Source organism: Anabrus simplex, chromosome 1 (assembly GCF_040414725.1).
Source record: "Anabrus simplex isolate iqAnaSimp1 chromosome 1, ASM4041472v1, whole genome shotgun sequence".
NCBI classification, from domain to species: Eukaryota; Metazoa; Arthropoda; class Insecta; order Orthoptera; family Tettigoniidae; genus Anabrus; species Anabrus simplex.
Window position 1 is genome coordinate 1,006,601,462 of NC_090265.1, and position 22,100 is coordinate 1,006,623,561.

Consider the following 22,100-nt stretch of genomic DNA (forward strand, 5'->3'; position numbering starts at 1 on the left):
GCTTACGTTCAATCGATTACAAATGATAGAAATTTCCAATAACTATTATACATTTACTACGTTTGCATGCTAAACAGAAAAAGGAAACTTAACTTTCACAGCCACTGCCATCAGCGCCGAATCACTTGATCAGTTAAGTTAGCTGCACATAACTGCACAGTATATGGGCTGAACAGTCTTCATCTCGATTCCTGAAGATCCCATTGACGCCGTCTTCTTGAGGTTGGAGCCGTCTGGAATGATGCTGAAATATCTGGATATCAACTGGACCGCTTAGCGTGCACGTGCACTGGATATCGACCTAAATGATAGACTGTACTTTGTTCCAGTCAACTTGCAAATGTTAGTCCGATTTGCACGTCATTTAATAAAGGGAGTATTTCCCGCTCAACATCAGTCCTTCACAGCCGTATTTGTAGATACAGAACGGCACACGTTAAATCGCAAACGCGTATAGAGAGTTTGCATAGCTAGATAGAGATACAGTTTTGCGTGAACACGCTAACAGTTACTGGATTCAAATCTGATTAATTCACATCTGAAATGTACTTAGTGAAAAATTCACATATCTGCCATTGCCGCACCTTGCTTAACTTAACATTATATAAGTCAACAGAGAACTTACGGTCTCTTATTACACTTAGTCTCACAGTTATAATAATAACAGAAAAATGTATGCACGGCGTTCAGCAAAGTTTTAAAAAAATCACCGGCACAAAGAAAATGTTAAGCAAGTCCACGCAACCGACGATTAGCTCCGTTCATACAGCGACTGCTCGTACACATACAATGAGAACAAACAGGGATGAATGAGAGTGCTTCCCCCACCATGGTGGTTTAAATAACCTTTCACTGAGACCGTTGGGCTCAGTTCTTCCCCAACAAACATTAGACTCTGGCTAATAACGGCTGTTTAGTGACTCAACGAACTTTTATTTCAAAGCGCAGAACATTTATGTTATTACAAGAACAGACTACTATTCATTCATGGTGCTTGTTAATTCACTCTATAATTTCTAATATATTTAGACCTGTGCAGTTAAGCTCGGTAGCGGAGATACCAATTTAATTTCAAAGAATCCCAGTATTGGAATAGCAAAGTTGGCCAGCCTGGAGTAGTTGTTGAGTGGTTCCCAAGGTTTAAATTACCGCCCCTTCAGCTCGAAGTGGTTGGGTTTGAAATCTAGAACGGGGGTCTACACGACAAAGTTCACAACCAACGGCCCAAGGTCTGTCTAGGGAGGTCTGGCCACGCTACCACAATCCTTTGCGTTGGCGGCCATATTGGGTCTTAAATATCGTTGTTATGTGGGCGTGCCCGATGTAATGATGTGAGTTATTACTTGTATTTTGAAATAAAATGGGATACTGTGCCGCACCAAATCGTCAAAATAAGACAGCTGACAGAATTAGAGTGTTTCGCTTCCCGAGAGATAAGCAAAAAGAGAGCTCAGTGGGTACAAAACTGTAGGCGTGACAAATGACAACCTACAGATAATTCCGTCTTGTGCGAGGTTAGTAAAGTTATACATTCGTATTATTCCTGAATAATAATATGTTTATATGAACGATGTTTTATATTTATAGGTCTTATTATGTATTTTCTTCTAGCATCATTTTGAAGAACCGCAATTTGAACTAAAGAGGGCAGATGGACGGAAACTACTCAAGTGGAATTCCATCCCTACAATTTTCAACGTCCCTAACCCACCCAAGTCTTGACATATAATAGAAACCTCCCAAAGAAAGAGAATTGTCTTTCAAAACAAGCAAGAAAAACAGGAAATGTGTAATAGTAGTATTGATATTTATGAAAATTTCCTTTTCATGTGTCCGGCTGCATGGCTAAATGGTTAGCGTGCTGGCCTTTGGTCACAGGGGTCCGGGGTTCGATTCCCGGTAGGGTTAGGAATTTTAACCATAATTCGTCAATTTCTCTGGCACGGGGGCTGGGTGTATGTGTCGTGTTCATTATCATTTCATCCTCATAACGACGCGCAGGTCGCCTGCGGGGTTCAAATCAAAAGACCTGCACCAGGCGAGTCGAACTTGTCCTCGGACGCTCCCGGCACTAAAAGCCAAACATTTCATTCCATTCCTTTTCATGTAAACTACAGACAGTATCTTTCTAACCCTACATGCAATGTAGAAATGTTTTACAGATATTTGAAATGCTTGTTCCCGTTCCTTTACCAATTACAATCACAACAAACAATAGGCCTATCGCTTCAAACCAACAATTTGTGTCCATGGAAAGGATTTAAGCTAAAGGTCTGACACTACTGCCATCACTCTGTAGAGTGCATTTAAGTCGCCCGTTGAGGGCCAAGTCAATGAATATTGAATTTTTACGACCGCATTGTAATCGAAACCGACTTTCAACCTATTAGGTCGTGTTACGTACATTTAGTACCAGACCTGTAGCTTAGATCCTTTCCAACAGAACAAAGATGGACTAGGCCACTATAGCTATAGCTCAATTGGTAGAGCGACCGAGCAAAATCGGGAGGTTGTGGGTTCGGATCCCACTGGTGTCCGGTTGGCCATTTTTGTTCTGTACTTAAAATCTCTTCAACACGTTCTAAATGTACGTAACACGACGTAATATGTTGAAAGTCGGTTTCAAATTTGTGTCCAGCTTGCCATCACTACAACAATTGTTAATAACCATTTTATACGCTACTGCAGTTATTATTTACAACTAAATTTCATTCATCTTAAATGCTCTCTAGAGTTCATTATATGGCTGGACAAATACTTAAAGATTACAACACTCGCTTCACTCGCACTAACTGTAATTTAACGTACCGTAGCCAAACATAATAGTCTATCCTAATGTAATCCCTAAAATAGCCTAACCTAGGGTAACTCAACTTAATAGTGACTAAATTTATATTTCTCACGGAATCTTGTCTACCAATGGCTTTAATTTTCTTAACCATTATTATTATTATTATTATTATTATTATTATTATTATTATTATTATTATTATTATTATCATTTGCGTGAATGTTAGGACTCAGCTAAGAGCCCCATGGTCGCCAACCCATGCTCCCTAGCTAGGAGCTCCTGCCGCCCCTTTCAGGTGCCCCTTATGACACCCAGGGGATATCGTGGGTGTTATTCTATTGCCCCCACTCACAGGGGGAAATCTATTTTGGGCTGTGACTACGAGGCCCTTAGCTGAGTCTTGACATTGCTTTCGCTTACTTGTGTCAGGGTCTCACTTTCATCTATCCTATCCGACCTCCCCTGGTCAACAATTGCTCTTTTCCAACCGCGACGGCATTAGCGCCTTCGAGGCCTAGGAAGTTTTTCATTTCCACGCACTTTGTGGCCTCCATCTTTCTTTTGCCTATACCTTCATTTTTCGAAGTGCTGGATCCCTTCCATTTGATTTCTTCTGATTAGTGTTTATAGAGGATGGTTGCCCAGTTGTACTTCCTCTTAAAACAAAAATCACCACCACCACTTTGTACTAATAGCGGCATGGTTTATCAACAAACTAGTGAAGAATAACTAAGGACATCACTCTTGTTGCATATGTGCATAGCATTTTTGCCCTAGAACCCAAAGAAATACCACATGAATGGATAACAACAGTTACCTACATAATTTAATGCAATCAACTCAAGAGGCATTCAGTGTTTGTCAACATACTGGGGTAACCTTTTAGAAACGCAGTATCGGTAAATACTTTCTTAAACAATAAAACGCTAAAGGTAATTTATTACAACTGTCTTTTAGTGCTTTAAGTACAGTACTTCAAGTTCAGTATTTCATGTACCGATAATCATAATATGACACAGGTACTGTGCAGATTTCTATGTTTCTGTCAATATGATTACGTATTTGACAGATGATATTAATAAGAAACTCAGTAAGACCAAGTTGTAAGGCAGTAAAAGAGTAGGACATTTGTGCTGATTCTTTCTTCTCGAAAAAAAAAATGAATTTCAGGCTCTTTCAATTATCTTTCTATTCAAATAGCTGTGAATGTATTCATATTTAAGTGTTATGCAGTTATATATACATGAACAGTAGATGGCCAATTAAATTCTTTATGAAAAATAGTTGGTATTTTGTTTCTATTTCAATGTACGGTACCGAAATCCTCTAAGGGCCGATGACCTTCGATGTTAGGCCCCTTAAAGCAACAAGCATAATCAGAAATCCTCTAAATTCGAATACACTTGCCTTTGGTTACGCTCGCTTAAAGACCCAATGTGGCGGCTCCATAAGTAGCATTCGTGACTTGACCTCTCTTGACAAACCTTTCAACGACCTGATTCAAACTTGAAATGTACGTTTGCACTGGTTATATATAGGGTCCACTCTGCTTATGCCACGGCCTTCCAGAGTCCATGCCTTTGTCTCCAGCTACTCACTGCTATATTTAATACAATTATGCTGCAGTGTTAGTAATATATTGAGGCATATCGTGATATGGCTCACTATTTGCACCATAGCGGTAACAAGTAGACATGTCGAAGGTTTCCCTACCTAATTTCAAACAGCCGTTGGAAAGGGAAGGCCGGTACACAAGGTACCTATGTTGAGGCCACGGCCACTTCCTTCTCAGTCCTAGGCCTTTTCTATCCCATAGTCACTGTCTATTTGAGTTAGTGCGACGTTAAAGTACTAACATAATAATAATAAAAATAAGAAGAAGAAGAAGAAGATGATGAATGAAACAAAGTCATCTCCATATAGGCCATGAAGGCCCTTGGATGGGTGGAAGGTAAAGGCTTCCACTGTCCGTAACCTCGGCACTTCATGGGTCAGAGTGGTTAGCTCTACGCCCGGCCACCTTCGCCACCAGGAATGAACCTGGTAATCATTTCTGGTGTACGCAGAGTGAACCTCAAGGCCATGTTTATCTCCGGAAGTGGAAATATCGTTTCTTAATATTTTTGACTTCCTGACGGGGAATCGAACCCACCTCTTACCGAGTGAACCGAGCACGCCTTTACAGCCTCGGCTAAGCAGTCCCTATTATTAATAATAATAATAATAATAATAATAATAATAATAATAATAATAATAATAATAATAATAATAATAATATGGCCTTAGCTACCGTGATAAATAGCATAAGTATTATCTAGTCGGCCTGCCTGCTAATTTAGATGACTGACTGTGCTGTTGTCGAGCAATGAAAGTAGAATTACGCTAGACGGTTTCTATGGCAAAGATAATTCATATCTGTCGGATGACATTCAGTACACTGTCAGAGTGCCAAGATTTTGTCCACCCTTCGAAGATTAGCTATCTCAGCCTGACACTCTACCTTTGATCCACAAAGATAGCTTCCCTGTGGACAGAGACAAATCGTGATAGAATGTCACCGGAGGAGTTGGTTGTGCTGTAAGGGCCGTGTAGCTTTAAGCTTGCATTCAAGAGATGGTGGGTAGCAGCAGCCCTGTAAGAGTTTTCCGTGGTTTCCCATTTTTATACCAGGGAAATGATTTGTGTGTTCCTTAGTTGTTTTGCTAATAGTTTAACGTTGCACGAACACATGAAGGATTACCGGCGATACAAAATGGGAAATGGCTAGGATTGGAAAAGCAGTGGTCTTAGTTAAGTTACAGCCCCTGGTGTGAAAATGGCCTGCTGATGTAGTGTTAGAACCCACTACTTCACAAATGCAGACTCATAGCTACGTGAACCGAACCGCGCAGCTAATTCGCTCGAGCTGTACATTAATTAAGGCCACGGTCGTTTCCTATGTAGTATTAGCCCTTTCCTATCCCATCATTGTCAAGAACGTATCTGAATTAGTGCGACATTATACCACTAGGAAAAAAAAGACAAATATTACCATCCATTGCAATGGAGGTGAAGAATACGGGGAATCTTCCGCTCCACATCTCCTACTGTCCTGTACGACAGAAGGGGCTCTTACTCATATTTTATCTTCAACTACTGTATTAATTACTCACAATCTTCCTTCTCATTTATGTGCAGTACAGCTGGTAGGTCCCATGAAGAGAAGGGTTTACGACTACGTTGTGTTTAGCCATTTATTTACAATTTATTTGCGTTTCGTCCCACCGACACAGATAGGTCTTAAGGCGATGAGGGGATAGGAAAGAGCTAGAAATGGGAAGGAAGCGGCCGTGGCCTTAATTAGCGTACAGCCCCAGCATTTAACTGGGCGTAAAAATGGGGAAACCATGGAAAACCATCTTCTGGGCTCCCGACAGTAGGGTTCGAACCCACTCTTTCCCGAATGCGAGTTGACAGCTACGTGACGCAAACAGCATAGACACTCGCTCGATGTGTTTAGCCATCTCCGTGCAGAAGTTCAGGAGATCAGTAATGATGAAGGAATTGAACAAACAGACTGGATTCTTCCCTTAAGCCCCTTGGAGCTTGGAGCGACTGAGAGAATCTGCGAGAACTAGCAACACTGGATGACAACGCTAAATTGCAGATTCTGGGAGTTGAATTATACTTCCCAATGTTATGTGAATGTTGCATGTCTGTTTGCGACTCCGCGATAGTGTAGCAAATGAGTAATTATACAGAAGGAAACCTGCTGAGTAACTATGATGCAGCAGCCAGTTAACGGCACGATGTATCCTTGGTGCCGGTGGGGCAGAGCTTTAAAAGCAAGGCTGGTGTCTTGTGAGTAACCGTACTGTCTGTCTTCGGTGCTTGTAGAGGAGAGCTTTAAAAGCGAGGTTTTTGTGAACTATCTGTCCTTGGCAACTGGACGGCAGAACTTCAGTAGCGGAGCAAGTGTCTAGAGGTTAACAGTCTCTCTGTCCTTGGCAACTGGACGGCAGAACTTCAGTAGCGGAGCAAGTGTCTAGAGGTTAACAGTAGTCTGTCCTAGAGTACAGCTTTAAAAGCGGTACTGAGTTTCCAGTGATAAACAATACTCCCTATCCTGAGTGGATAGAGGGGGAAATGAGCTTGAGTGTCTAGTGGTAAACGGTACTGCCTTTTTTCGGTAGCTGCACCTAACTCGCAGAGAGTGAGCTTCAGAAATGAGGCTATGTCCTGTAGTTAACATCCTGGGTGGATGCAGAGGAGGAGCATAGGCGGCGAGGCGGAGTGACTAGTGATTACAGTGCTGTTGCTTCTTGGTGGCTGTAGAGAAAGACCTTCAGAAGTAAGGATTAGTCCATTGTTCAGGCGCTAGCTTCACCGCCTGAAGATAGTAGCAAGGTAAGTCTGTACAAGTTTACTGCATGTTCTTACGCAAGCTTGACATTTGAATCCACTGCATGTTTAGTCATCAGCCTAGAAGCTGGCTTACTGGGCGAGTTGGCCATGTGGTTAGGGGCACGCAGCTGTGAGCTTAAATCCGGGAGGTAGTGTGTTCGAATCCCACTGTCGGCAGTTCTGAAGATGGTTTTCCGTGGTTTCCCATTTTCACACCAGGCAAATGCTGGGGCTGTACCTCAATTAAGGCCACGGCCGCTTCCTTCTCATTCCTAGGCCTTTCCTATCCCATCGTCGCCATACGGCCTATCTGTATCGGTGCGACGTAAAGCAAGTAGCAAACAGAAAAGAAGCTGGCTTAGCCCTCATTTAGCACTACCAAAAATCATTCACTTAAAAGGAAACAGCAAGAAACCGACAGTGACACCGTAATGATGAGTAGATAAGGAGTGATATAGCCTAGTTTACCATTGCTTCCTCACCGGACAAGAAAGTTCCATTGCAGCACGACTGGTCCTGTAAGTAGCACCTCTCAACCAACTAGACGCACTAGGCAAGCTCTGAATGACCATTACTCAGCAAACATACCTCAGCGTCTCCCATACTGTCACTGCCACACGTAAGACTGACACTTCGTTAGAAGTTACAATTTTTCTTTGGCTTGTTCTAAGATACACATTCAAATATAGTGCATCAGTCAATAAATAGCAACAGGGAGATTGAACGTGTTAGTTAACAACGCAGACCTGCGATAACCTCCATTTATTTTGTAATTCTTGATATCTCGAGTACTTTGCGAGGTTTTTTGTCAGTTTAATAAACTGTGCCAACTGGCATAAGCACAATTGTGTGTATTTGTTTTGTGGCTATGCCTGAATAAGAAGTGGCATGTCCCCATATACTAGGTAACATTTCGATATTATCACAGAGTTGCAATAAAGGAAGAAGTATTTGCTATCATCTACTAGTGAAGTGGAAATCTACCTGAGATAATTTTGTTACCTGGGTGCAGAGTCCTTTTATATGTCAACAATTATGACATCAAGCTCCAAAATGCCGGACGATCTAGAAATGACCTGCGGAGGTAGTTCGACCTAAACGTTCTAAAGGCGCTAATTGATGTTACAATTTTATTGTAGTAAATATTATTATTTTCCTCTATCTTTGGATTAATAAGTGCCATGAAATAATACAACGTCAGTATGAAACGTGTAGAGAGTATGCCGTCACAAGTGAGCTATTTTATATCAGCTAGAGTTTCGGAATGGCGAGCACGTCCTGTTTCTCGATACGAGGTCAAGGATGAGGTGAGAAGCGTTTATATGGCACGTTTTTACGGCCGAATGCCCTTCCTGAACCCAACCGCAGCTGAGAAGCTACTGAAGATGAAATTAATGAAATAGTGAATGTTTGTTTGTTTGTTTGTTTGTTTGTTTGTTTGTTTGTTTATTATTTGCTTTACGTCCCACTAATTACTTTTTAAGGTCTTCGGAGACGCCGAGGTGCCGGAATTTAGTCCCACAGGAGTTCTTTTACGTGCCAGTAAATCTACCGACACGGGGCTGTGCACCGGACTGAGCCAGGATCGAACCTGCCAAGTTGGGGTTAGAAGACCAGCGCCTTAACCGTCTGAGCTACTCAGCCCGGCCTGAAATAGAGAATGAAACTCGGTCAGGAGGAGGAAGGAATCGAGTGTGACCTATGGATAGAAAATGCCCCGGCATTTGCCTGGAAGTGAAAATGGGAAATTAGAGAAAACTATTCTCAGGACAGCCGACGGTGGGGTTCGAACCCACGCGCCTCCCGAATGCAGAGCCTTACCCACTCCATTCGGTACTAAAAGGATAATAATAATAATAATAATAATAATAATAATAATAATAATAATAATAATAATAATAATAATAATAATAATAATAAAAAAAACCATGGCCTGCCAAGCGACCGTTGCTCAGCCCGAAGGCCTGCAGATTATGAAGTGTCGTGAGGTCAGCACGACGGACCCTCTCGGCCATTATTCTTGGATTTCTAGACCGGGGCACTATCTCGCCGTCAGATACCTCCTCAATTTTAATCACGAACAAGCCCTCAGATGCAGGTAAAAATCCCTGTCCTGGCCGGGAATCGAACCTGAGGCCTCCGGATGAGAGGCAGCCACACTACCACTACACCGCGGAGCCGTCAATAATAATAATAATAATAATAATAATAATAATAATAATAATAATAATAATAATAATAATAATAATAACCTTCCTGGCCTACTTCACACTTTATTTATTGGAGTCGATATTCCTTGGCTGAATGGTCTGCGTTGAGTCAGTCCTTCGGTTCAGAGGGTTATGGGTTCAATTCCCGGACGGGTCAGGAATTTTAATCGCGTCTGATTAATTCTTCTGACTCGGGGATTGGGTATTTGTGTTCGTCCTAATATTCTCCTCTTCATTTTCAGACGACTCACCACACTACCAACCACCACAGAAACACACACTATTGGATAAATCCCTGTAGAGAGGTTTGGAGTCAGGAAGGGCATCAGGCCAAAAAGCAGGGCCAAATCCACACAGTTCGCACCTGCGACTCCACATCTGTAGGAAAAAATAGAAGAAGATTTAATAGTGTCGACACTTTATCCTAGTTTTGCGGGCGGATAACCAGTATTTGAAGGGGCGTATTCGCTATAATGTGATTCTGTGGTGTTTGTATCCGGATAAGGCGAACAAAAGTACCGGTCCCCCGTATTAAACAAACACTGTTAAATTCGTTGCCTGATCAAGAGTTGAACTGGAGTCCTCTGGATCGAAGGTCAGTACGCTGACCATTCATCCTAGTAGCGGGAATAATAATAATAATAATAATAATAATAATAATAATAATAATAATAATAATAATAATAATAATTACAGTTTTGCGTCCCATTAACTATTCTTACGATTTTAGGAGACATTAAGGTTCCAGAATTTTTCGCGTAAAAGTTATTTATCGTGTCCGTAAAAATGCCGGTACTAAGTTGGTTCAAATACCACTTGGCTGAAGCAGGCTCGAGTCCGGGAACTTGGGTTCTACCGCCCGATCCACTCAGCCCATATCTACACTAGGAGATCCTCGCTCCATTACAGTACAACACAAAGTTGGGTTCTCTTCGTTTTCGGGATCAAGGCCACATCAAGAGATAACAGAGTTTCCGACCTTCTTCCACGAGTTCCTCGCGTGTGGGTCGGTTTATAGCGATAGTTCATTAACTCGGCGTCAAGTAGTCCAAGGACATCTCTCAACAGCGTAACACTGCACGAGTTACACGTTATATTATATATTTTATTCGTATATCCTCCCCCCGAGTTGAGTTCACTACGTGTTACAAATTGTATAACTGTAAGCTTGTATTCGGGATATGGTAGGTTGGAACCCACCACTACTGAACGTATATCATCGCAGTTTCCCATTTTCCGAACAGGTGTTGATGCTTAACCCGTAAATTCATGATTTGTATTTTAATATTTAAAAATTAGCTTTGAATCCCCTGGACGATTAATAGGAAGGGAAAATTTGTTTTAAAAAACTCCGCGTCGGTAGTTTAAAGAGTAAAGACTGTTGTATACACTCTACGTCATAGAAAAACATTCACCGAGCTCGATAGCTTAAATGCGGCCAGTATCCAGTAATCGGGAGATAGTGGGTTCGAGCCCCACTGTCGGTAGCCCTGAAGATGGTTTTCCGTGGTTTCCCATTTTCACACCAGGCAAATGCCGGGGCTGTACCTTAATTAAGGCCACGGCCGCTTCCTTCCACTTCCTAGGCCTTTCCTCTCCCATCGTCGCCATAAGACATATATGTGTCGATGCGACGTAAAACAAAATAGCAAAAAAAAAAATCGTTTCACGATCCACGTGTTATTATGTACTGTACACAAAAATTGGCTCTCGCAGAATATGAATTTATTTCAAAACCCTCTTGTTTGAAACAAGATGTACATTCTGCGCATGTGTTACGATTCAAAGTATCATCTCTTCCACCGCCGGCTAACCACAATTCACGAATATCATCGCACTTCGAGAATGTATAGAATTAAATATTTGTTTGGGGTCGATTTTTGTGCAGTTGCGTGCACTATGTATCTATTTATCTATATATAGAGCAAGTTAACTATGCGGGTAGGGTCACGTAGCTGTGAACTTGCATTCGGGAGATAGTGGGTTCCAATTCTACCGTCTGCAGCCCATAAGATGTTTTTTCGTCGTCTCTCATTTTCATCCCAGGCGGCAAATGGTGGGGCTGTACCTTATTAAAGCTATGACCGCTAACTTCCCAGTCCTAGCCCTTTCCCATCCTTTCGTCGCCGTAAACCATCAATGTGTTAATGCGACGTTAAACCACTACCTTAAAAATCTATTTAAGTATATAGATAAAAAAGTGAAATCCCACTGACTCACTAACTAATTATTGTACCTCAGGAACCCGTTGAACAAGGCAGTTGAAATCTTGCAACGATGTTGCCCTTAGGCCTAAGTCCTTGCTAAGAGAGCTTTTTGAAAATTAAGGTAAACTAAGTAATACAGATATTAATTTGTGAATAGCTTTATTATTATAGTTCGTACGGTAAAATAGCATCTAATATAAAAGATTGGAAATTCGATTTTTAGTAAGTTCGTCTATATGCAACTTTTATATACAGTAGTGCTAATATTCCTGGAAATATTTGAAAGATTGTGAAAAACGTAATAATTGCCAATATATCCGTTATCCTCAAACAGTAAATTCACATAAAATTTAAAAGATCAGAGGTTTTATTTTGCACAACGTTTGTATTGTGCACTTTTTTGATACAGCTAATAATAATAACTGAGAAATTTGACACTTCCTGCTAGGCCCCCATAATATTGCTATGTCACTGTATACTGATTAAATAATATATAGCCCAGTCCACAACTCGGCTATCCCTGGATTTAAAAGCCGAGTTCAGAGAATTTTGTAGCCATGTTTTCCCGTGAAGACGCAACATTCAACCAACCAACCAACCAACCAACCAACCAACCAACCAACCAACCAACCAACCAACCAACCAACCAACCAACCAACCAACCAACCAACCAACCAACCAACCAACCAACCAACCAACCAACCAACCAACCAACCAACCAACCAACCAACCAACCAACCAACCAACCAACCATCCAACCAAGAAACAGAGACAAAAATTAAACTGAACCTACCTTCGACATTTTTCAACGAACTATGAGGTAAAATTTATAGTTTAAAAACTTTTTTCAAATATAATAATAATAATAATAATAATAATAATAATAATAATAATAATAATAATAATAATAATAATAATAATAATAATGACAATAATAATAATTATAATAATAATATTCATCATCATCATTACAATAAAAATACTGGGCTAATTAGCTCAGACGGTAGAGCGCTGGCCTTCCCAGAACAAGTTAGCGGATGATATTTGAAGGTGCTCCCCTCATATCGGTAATTTATCTACTGGCAATAAAGGAATTCCTACCAGGCAAAATGCTGGTGCCGCGGCGTTTCCGAAAGCCGTAAAAGTATTCAGCGGGACGTAAAAAAAGTCACATTTAATAAAAAGAAGGAGAAGAAGAAATAATAAGCAGACGTGCCGATTGTTGGAAATGTCACTATGTTCTGTTTATACCCATCTTTAAATTGTACGTTATAATTTCCATGTCACTAGATTGCGTACTTTAAAATGTAAAGGCACAATTTCCGCAAAACCATTAGAGTTACGAAGGATTAATGTGACCTATTCTATGGAAAATTGAATTTTGGGTCCGTATGATGGACTTCATTTTATAACAGGACATTATTTTGGTATGTAGCATATCAAATATGCACAGATTCAGCACATATCTACATATTATAAATGGATCTTGAAGTGGGCCTGGATAGTTATATAAAAATAGGCATAGGCTATATTTTATTCAAAGGTATTCACCAAAAGTTTGCCAAATTGCAGCTCTATTGATCAGGTAGGCTTTTCGTGAAAGAAAGACGGACAGACAGACAAGCAGACTAGCATTCATATTCATATATTAGTAAGAAGTACGATTGTCAATCTAACCTAGTCAGCGATCGGGGACGGACGTGCTGAGTTGAGGTGCCGTTAGAGCCGGTGTGGAGTGTGATCGGTGAGTGGAAAAGCAAGACGGAGGGAAGAGGAAAATGATTTGTGTGGATCAATATCGGGCAGTTATTGGAAGATGGCAGGGGAGATGGAAGAAGGAAACAGCCAGGAATGAAAGACGTAAAGTGGAAACAAGAATGATGGGCGAGATGATACTGTTGGCAGCAGTGATTATGGTACTTCTAACTATAGGGGGTGTGGAGGTAAACCCCGGCCCGACTTCCAGTGGGAACATGAACTGGGAAGACGTGGAGGTCATAAGAAGAGTGGTTAAAGAAGTTGTGGAAGAAGTATGTCCGTTTGAGTAGATTAAAAATATGATGAAGGAAAAAGTGAAAGAATTTAAACGTATAAGGCGTTGGTTACAGGGAAAAATAGACGAAACAATGAACAAAGTGGAAATCAGCGAGAGAGAAATTATATCACTCAAGGTAAAAATAAGGGAGTTGGAGGAAGAGGTATTGAAGCTGAAGGCAGAAATAGAAGACGGTAGGCAAGAACGCAGGAAGAAATGCTTATTTATATATGGAGTGCTGGAGGATAAAGGTGAGGACAAAGTGCTGACAACCTACAAAGTTGTGGAAGTCATCTAGAAAATGATGAAAATTAACTTTAGTGAAGTAGATATTGATGATGTGGAAAGGATAGGTAAAAACGGGGTAATAGGCCGATAAAAGTGAAGCTGTTTTCCACCCTGATGGCGGAAGTAGTGATAAGAGGCGCAGACAATATACGGAACACAAGAATTTGGATTAAAAGAGACATGGGAAGAGAAGGGGTAAAGAAGATAAACACTCTGAATAAAAACATTTGGTCAGGGCTAAAATGCAAGGGTTGAGAGCCTACATTAATGGTCAACAACTAATGGTAACCAATGGATTATGGACCAGATTTTGGACAGCGAGGAAATTACGGGAAATGGAAGAGAATATGAAGAAAGTGGTAATGGGGAAGAGAGTGGAAGAAAGGCTAGTTAGAGACAGTAAAGTTAGTGAAGACGGGCATGAGGACAAAGAAAAACCAAAGAAAATAGGGCATTGGAACAGAGCTTGCAGCAAGAAGAAATTAGCAGGACAGAGGAAAGCGTGAATGCTATCTTCAAATCGATCGTAGAAGGAGTCAGGGAAGCAGCAACTGAGATGAGGAGGGAGATAAGGAAGGAGACCAGGGAGACCAGGGCATTAGTTAAGGAGCTGAGGACGGAGGCCAGTGTGAGAGAAAAAAGAAAGATACAGGGAGTGACTGTGGGGGCGGAAGCACAAGATGTGACAAGTGCACATAAACGAAGTGAAAATACAGCTGGGAGGCAGAAAGAAGAAGCAAGAGGTGCCTTGGTGAAAGGGAGAAGCTTGAGACTAAGAGAGATATGGGGTAAGAAGCGCAAATTGAACGAAGGCATAGTGACAAGTGTTAAACACTTTGTTTGAAAGTGCAGATGCCGTCTGCCAACACCATTTTACTCGACACAGTAATATGTTATTATTTTAGTTTCTTATTATCATACTGCCATACTGCCTTATGCCATGGCCAACAGACCACCAATAAAGGTTGATCTAGGGCCAGGCGACAGTGTTTATCCTGCCTCATTGCCATTTTATTATTATTTATATTAGCATTGCCTTTTGCCCTTCTTTTCATTAATTGCTGTATTATCATGGCTATCGGCTCTCCGTGAGGGAGATGTCCGTGCACCAAATGGCAACAGATACCGACTATGTTAGTTCTATTTTATTTTACGAGAATTATTATATGTGTATGTCAGCTTAAGCTGCCTAGGTTGGGCATTATTATTTTTCTCCTTTAATAGATAAATAAGGTATCAACACTGTAGATCTGGAGGAAAATAAAGATATGATATGATAAGTACGATTGTGTTACTCAAACTCCATACAGGAAGATGATAATTATCCGTGCTAGTTCATTAACTGTCCACATGAGAGATAACATTCCAACACAGCTAATTCCTGTATCAGTCCCTTAAGTAGTACTTAAGCCGGCACGTGTCGATAGAGATCAATCAATCGTCCGACTCGTTGGCTGAATGGTCAGCGTACTGGCCTTCGGTTCAGAGGGTCCCGGGTTCGATTCCCGGCCGGGTCGGAGATTTTAACCTTAATTGGTTAATTCCAATGCCACGGGGGCTGGGTGTATGTGTTGTCTTAATCATCATTTCATCCTCATCACGACGCGCAGGTCGCCTACGGGAGTGAAATAGAAAGACCTGCACCTGGCGAGCCGAACCCGTCCTGGGATATCCCGGCACTAAAAGCCATACGACATTACATTTCAATCAATCAATCAATCAGTCAATACTGATCTGCATTTAGGGCAGTCGCCCAGGTGGCAGATTCCCTATCCGTTGTTTTCCTAGCCTTTTCTTAAATGATTGCAAAGAAACTGGAAATTTATTGAACATCTCTCTTGGTAAGTTATTCCAATCTCTAACTCCCCTTCCTATAAACGAATATTTGCCCCAATTTGTCCTCTTGAATTCCAACTTTATATTCATATTGTGATCTTTCCTACTTTTAAAGACACCACTGAAACTTATTCGACTACTGATGTCCTACCACGCCATCTCTCCACTGACAGCTCGGAACATACCACTTAGTCGAGCAGCTTGTCTCCTTTCTCCTAAGTCTTCCCAGCCCAAACTTTGCAACATTTTTGTAACTCTACTCTTTTGTTTGAAGTCGCCCAGAACAAATCGAGCTGGTTTTCTTTGGATTTTTTCAGTTCCTGAATCAAGTATTCCTGGTGAGGGTCCCATACACTGGAACCATACTCTTAATTGGGGTCTCACCAGAGACAAATATGCTCTCTCCTTTACATCCTTACTACAACCCCTAAACACCCTCATAACTATGTGCAGATACGTGATACGTGAGAGCGTTGATGTACAGACAGTGAACTGCGTGTTGAAAAGAACCGTATATCTCATTGACAATTCACACCGAAAAAAACTTCATGATTGTTCCGTATTGAATAGAGAAATAAGAAGATGTACAATATTATAGGCAAAGATATTAATTTTCTCAAACAGTGTATCGCGCAAAATTTAACCCCCAATTTTCTATTAACTGAATTGCTACAATATGATACAATGTTAATATTTTGCCTGTGTTCAATATATTAGTTGTTTTAAGATCTTCGCTAATTGGCTGATGATGACACTTGAAATGTGTTGAAACCGGTCCCAATAAACAGGTTGTAACTACTTTTTACTACGGAGTATTGAAAGGTGGGTCCTTCCCTATAATATTGTACATCTTCTTAATTCACACCGACTTAGGCTTTTCAGAATGGGAAACTCTTGGCAAAAAAAAAAGTAGATTAAATGATTTTTCCCTGCGCACTCTTTAGAAGCCCAAGTGCAACATTATTGTTTTTGGATGGTGAGAGAATTGCTTATAAAGCTATTGAAAAAAATATTGGAGGTAAGCTAATCATTATTATAACAGCCACACGGTTTTCAGGGTTTCGTAGACTTACTTATTAGAAGTAATATTACATTTTTATTCTATATATCTGACCACGATGTAGTCACAGCGACAGTTAACCTCCATATGATCCCGCGAGTCAACACAGCGCTATTTTATAACAGAGTATGCATGTGACGTCACACACTCAGCACAAATGTTGCCTTACTTTCAAGTGAATTTTTTATTTTTTAAATTCTGGAACATGTAACCTCCTGTTTTATCTTTCAATTGAGACACTAGACATAATCGTAAGTTAAATACAGTACTCTCGGCTATATACGCATTCTATCCAAACACGGAAAGCGTATTGAAATCTTTATTTCCATGTACCCGTTGCCGAGTAACGTAAGACTACGTTAAAGCACTTTTCAGTAATATTTCTACAGTTTGAAATCACAGTTTTCGGTTTACCCTCCAGGGTCGGTTTTTCCCTCGGACTCAGCGAGGGATCCCACCTCTACTGCCGTAAGGGCAGTGTCCTGGAGCTTCAGACTCTGGGTCGGGGATACAACTGGGGAGGATGACCAGTACGTCGCCCAAGCGGCCTCACCTGCTATGCTGAACAGGGACCTTGTGGGAGTATGGGAAGATTGGAAGCGATAGACAAGGAAGAGGAAAGAAGCGGCCGTCTCCTTAAGTTAGGTACCATCCCGGCATTTGCCTGGAGGAGAAGTGGGAAACCACGGAAAATCACTTCCAGGATGGCTGAGGTGGGAATCGAACCCACCTCTACTCAGTTGACTTCCCGAGGCTGAGTGACCCAATTCCAGCCCTCGTACCACTTTTCAAATTTCGTGGCAAAGCCGGGAATCGAACCCAGGCCGCCGGGGATGGCAGCTAATCATACTAACCACTACACCACAGAGGCGGCTTTTAAATGATAAATTTTGTTAAATTTGTTCTATACTTTATGATGGGATCCGAACTCTACAGTTGGCAGCTCTGATTTTAATTTTCCGTCCCATTCATACTCCTGCAAATACCAGGGTTGTAGTATAATTGAAGCTATGGTCACTGTCTTATCAAAATTGTTCATGGTAGCCGAAAAGCCAATGTAATCGTACAGCGGCGGCTCGCGAAGTTTCGTACAGGAGGGGCACGTTATGGTTTAAATGCCAAAAAAACCAAACCTAAAGGCTCAACAGACCCGAAAGGGCCACGGCCTACCGAGCGTCCGCTACTCATTCCAAAGGCCTGTAGATTATGAGGTGTCGTGGGATCAGCACGACGAATCCTCTCTGCCGTTATTCTTGGCTTCCTAGACCGGGACCACCATCTCACCGACAGACAGCTCCTCAATTCTAATCACATAGGCTGTGTGGACCTCGAACCAGCCCTCAGATCCAGGTAAAAATATCTGAAATGGCCGGGAATTCAATCCGGGGCCTTCGTGTAAGAGGCAGGCATGCTACACCTACAACGCAGGGCTGGCGGATTAAATTCAGATATGGATAATATACTATAAGTCTAAAATACTCACACATTTGTACACAAGCAAGTATGAACAATAAAATATAATATCCCAAAAAGCACACCTAAGTTTACCTTTTCATTAATTCCTATGTCAGATCCACCCTTCTTTCTTTAGCGGTAGCAAATCTCTCGATCATAGCCTGCGCAATTTTACCGCTCAGTTGTCATTGTACTTCTCAGGAATATGTTTATCCTATCTAATGTAGGGAAACACCTTTATCTTACCACAGTTGTCGTTGGTATGGTTGTAGTATTATTTTCAACAATAGCACATTTGGAAATACCACTCAATGAATTGTGTAACCTTCATTTTTTCAGAGAACTACATGCTACTCTTCTCGGCCACGGCAAAATTTGGGGACCATCTACTTTAAAAATATGCTCTACGGTCAATGGGAGTTGTGACAGGGAGCTGATGTATACGAGTTTGCGCTCTACCATGAAGTCAGATTTCGCAGTTTAGAAGTTATAATCACCTCCCTTATGAGCTTAAAACTTTTATCCTCCTGTGTACAATATACTGAGAAGTAAAAATTAAAAGATTAATGTTTACTGGGAGGGCACATGACCCTGTGACCTTATGCGCCTGCCATCGATGTAATTGTGACGTTACTAGTACTAAAATGTTTTTATTCCTCCCCTGAAGGGGGAGGCGGGCCTCTTAGACGGTGACGCCGTCTCTCAGGCTGGGAGATTTGTTACGGTGAAGGAGATGTGCGGAGAAAGTGAGGGGGTTGGCGGCCGTGGCCTGTACTAGGAACTGTCGCGGCATTCGCCTTAGTGCAGGGAAATGGGAAACCACTGAAAACCATTCTCTGGACAGCCGACGGTTGGGGCCAGCCATGAGGTCCAGCCCTGTGCCGTCTCCCGAATGCAGAAGCGCAGTGTCACGGTAGAGCCGTGGCCACCCCTCCTCTGCTCGGTTGGCTGGTCAGAGTGCAGAGCTGTTGGACCACGGACCAGCCGTGGCCACTTATGGGCAAAGACCCACTCTGCATCTACCAACCATTGTGACGTTAAACAACTAGCTCTATAGATAAGGGATCAAAGACATGTCGTGTAACGATGACAGCTCTAACTTCAAGGTAAAAAATCACATGATAATTCAGGAATGTAAATAGTTCATCAGTGTTATCTAAGATTACACCTACTCTTGAGATATCACATTATTATTCAGTAATAGCCCCGAGAAGCGCCTGAGTAAGTTTTTTTTCCCTGCGTTACGTGAGACTCGCAGCTGTAAAGTAGCGCATGAGTTACCTGGTGTCCCTGACAGTCAGTGAAGTGGCGAGGTCGCCTGTAGGTTGCAGCCAACATAACGGGAGAAACAAGGTACGTCCTCTCGTTATTTTGTACATATTCGTTCAAAAGTTCACTTTAATTTCGTGTGGCTATTTCTAGCCGAGTGCAGCCCTTGTAAGGCAGACCCTCCGATGAGGGTGGGCGGCATCTACCATGTGTGGGTAACTGCGTGTTATTGTGGTGGAGGATAGTGTTGTGTGTGGTGTGTGGGTTGCAGGGATGTTGGGGACAGCACAAACACCCAGCCCCTGGGCCATTGGAATTAACCAATGAAGGTTAAAATCCCCGACCCGGCCGGGAATCGAACCCGGGACCCTCTGAACCGAAGGCCAGTACGCTGACCATTCAGCCAACGAGTCGGACAAAAGTTCACTGAACAGAGTAGTTTCGGTCCGCGGCTTTACAGCTTTGCATTTAGGAGGCGGTGAGAGTCCTGAGAATGGTTCTCCGACAGACCACAGCCGCTCCCCTCTCACCTCCTCCGCACCTCAAATCACCGTAACACTTCTCCTGAACTGAGAGAGGGCGTCACCTTCTAGGAGGGTACGAGTCAAAAGCTCGATTTTAAGAATAAATTTCTTCAACGTGCAGGAATTGAACGAAATATCATCGACCTCAACTGGAATCAAATCTGCTTTCTCGGAAACTGAACTCGGTAACCAGTGGTTAACTCTTTAACTATTTCCAGCCGACAAAGGTCTAATGGCATAAATGATATTCTATGATAATTTCAGTACGGTACATGTAAAATTCCTCTCCAGCTTTTTTTTTTTTTTTTTTTTTTTTTTTTTTACAAATGGTTTAACGTCGCACTAACACATCGACGGTTTTCGACGGCGCAAGGAACGGAAAGGGCTAGGTATGGGAAGGTAGTGGCCGTAGCCTTAATTAAGGCACAGCCTCAGCATTTGCCTGGTATGGAAGTGGAAAACCATGGAATACCATTTAAAGGGCTGCCAACGGTGGTATCCGAACCCACCATCCCCCGAAGGGAAGCTCACAGTTACGCGACCCTAACCGCACGGCCAACTCACTCGGTATGAATATTCTTGCATCTATTTCTTGACACAGGCCAGCAAAATGTAACTTCCACCGAGGTCTCAGTTTCGTTTATGACTGAGTCAGCATGGAGGCTGGTGAGGTATGAGTGGTGCTAATAATATTCGGAGCACAACTAGTAAGTTTGATATGCTGCGAAAGGTGTTACTCACAGGCCCGGTCTTACTAGGTGAAATGTATGAGAATATGTAATTTTATTTACCTCTATACAGATAGACTATCTTTGCTGGCAAGACCTGGTGCTTACTCTGCACTACAACTTCTAACATTGACTACAACAAATTTAAAGCTATTAGAAACTATATAAAATAGTATATGCTTGGTCCACCTACAGGTTGTTCTCCGGGTACTCCGATTTTCCCTGCCATCTTGCATTCCAGCAACACTCTCCAATACCATTTTATTTCATCTGTCAGTCATTAATCAATGCTCCAGAGGAATGCGACAGGCTTCGGCAGCCTGCACAGTTCCTATCCTTGCCGCTAGATGGGAACTTCATTCATTCCATTTCTGACCCGGTCACATGACTGGAAATAGGCTGCGGATTTTCATTTTTATTGGTCCACATTGTCAATACACCTTGATCGTTGAAAATAATTTATTCATTCATTTAATCAATAAAGTAAACTCGTGGCCTCATCCCGAGGTGGTGCAGCTCTTTTCAGACACACCCCTATTGAAGGTGAGCTGCATGTGCTATTTTTACTACATACCAGCCCTCCTGCCATTCTTAAACTTATGGCAGTACTGGGAATCGAACCCGGGCCCCTGAGAACGGCAGCTAATACCACTAACGGTTACGATACGGAGGAGAACATTTAATCAATGATGAGGGAATTTATGATGTTCTTGAAACAAATTTGAATAAATGATTTTCAATTATAAAAGTGTATTGACAAGGTGGATCAAGCATATGCTATTTTAAACATTGTTCAACAGCGTTACACAAGTCAGTACAGGAACAAATACAAATGCTATGATAGTAATGTCATTCTTTATTCAACCAGTCCCTGTTATCAATGGTATAAACATGCCACTCATAGTGTCGGCTGACGTATTTCAGTGGGCTTGTACCACGACAGGTACAGTTGAGGATCCAACCAGCCTTCTGGCTGAGAACTCAACAAACATACGTACATTCATACAGGTATTTAAAATTATTCTCTTAACATATCTGAGCCTCCAAATAACTAACCTCCACAGAACAACATCAACTATGAGAGGTGAGTTGGAGGCTATCGTTAAGTTGGTCAACACCACAACACTGAGTACCGTCTGGTCATGAGCAAGGTCGACCTGTTTGGAAGATCCTGCGCACTGGTGTGGAGAGACTAAAGAGTGGGGTTTTGCTGAGTCGAGAGTTGTTATTGTGGAGAAGGTCAACTGCCACGCTTATGATTCGGTGCATACAATAAAAATGAAAATTCGCAGGCTATTTCCACTCATTCCACCG

General features: G+C 41.9%; 1 protein-coding gene across 2 annotated transcripts in view; it reads left to right on the forward strand.

The window, feature by feature from the left end:
• Nucleotides 1–7,026: 7,026 nt before the first annotated feature.
• Nucleotides 7,027–22,100, forward strand: part of LOC136875591 (probable cytochrome P450 6a13) — a 51,627-nt gene continuing 36,553 nt past the window's right edge. The window contains exon 1 of one of the 2 annotated variants that reach the window (XM_068225326.1): nucleotides 7,027–7,177. The gene's annotated coding sequence lies outside the window, so the exon portion shown is untranslated. Of the gene's footprint in view, nucleotides 7,178–19,478; nucleotides 19,619–22,100 lie in introns of those variants that run through there. The other variant, XM_067149136.2, reaches the window with a different exon arrangement.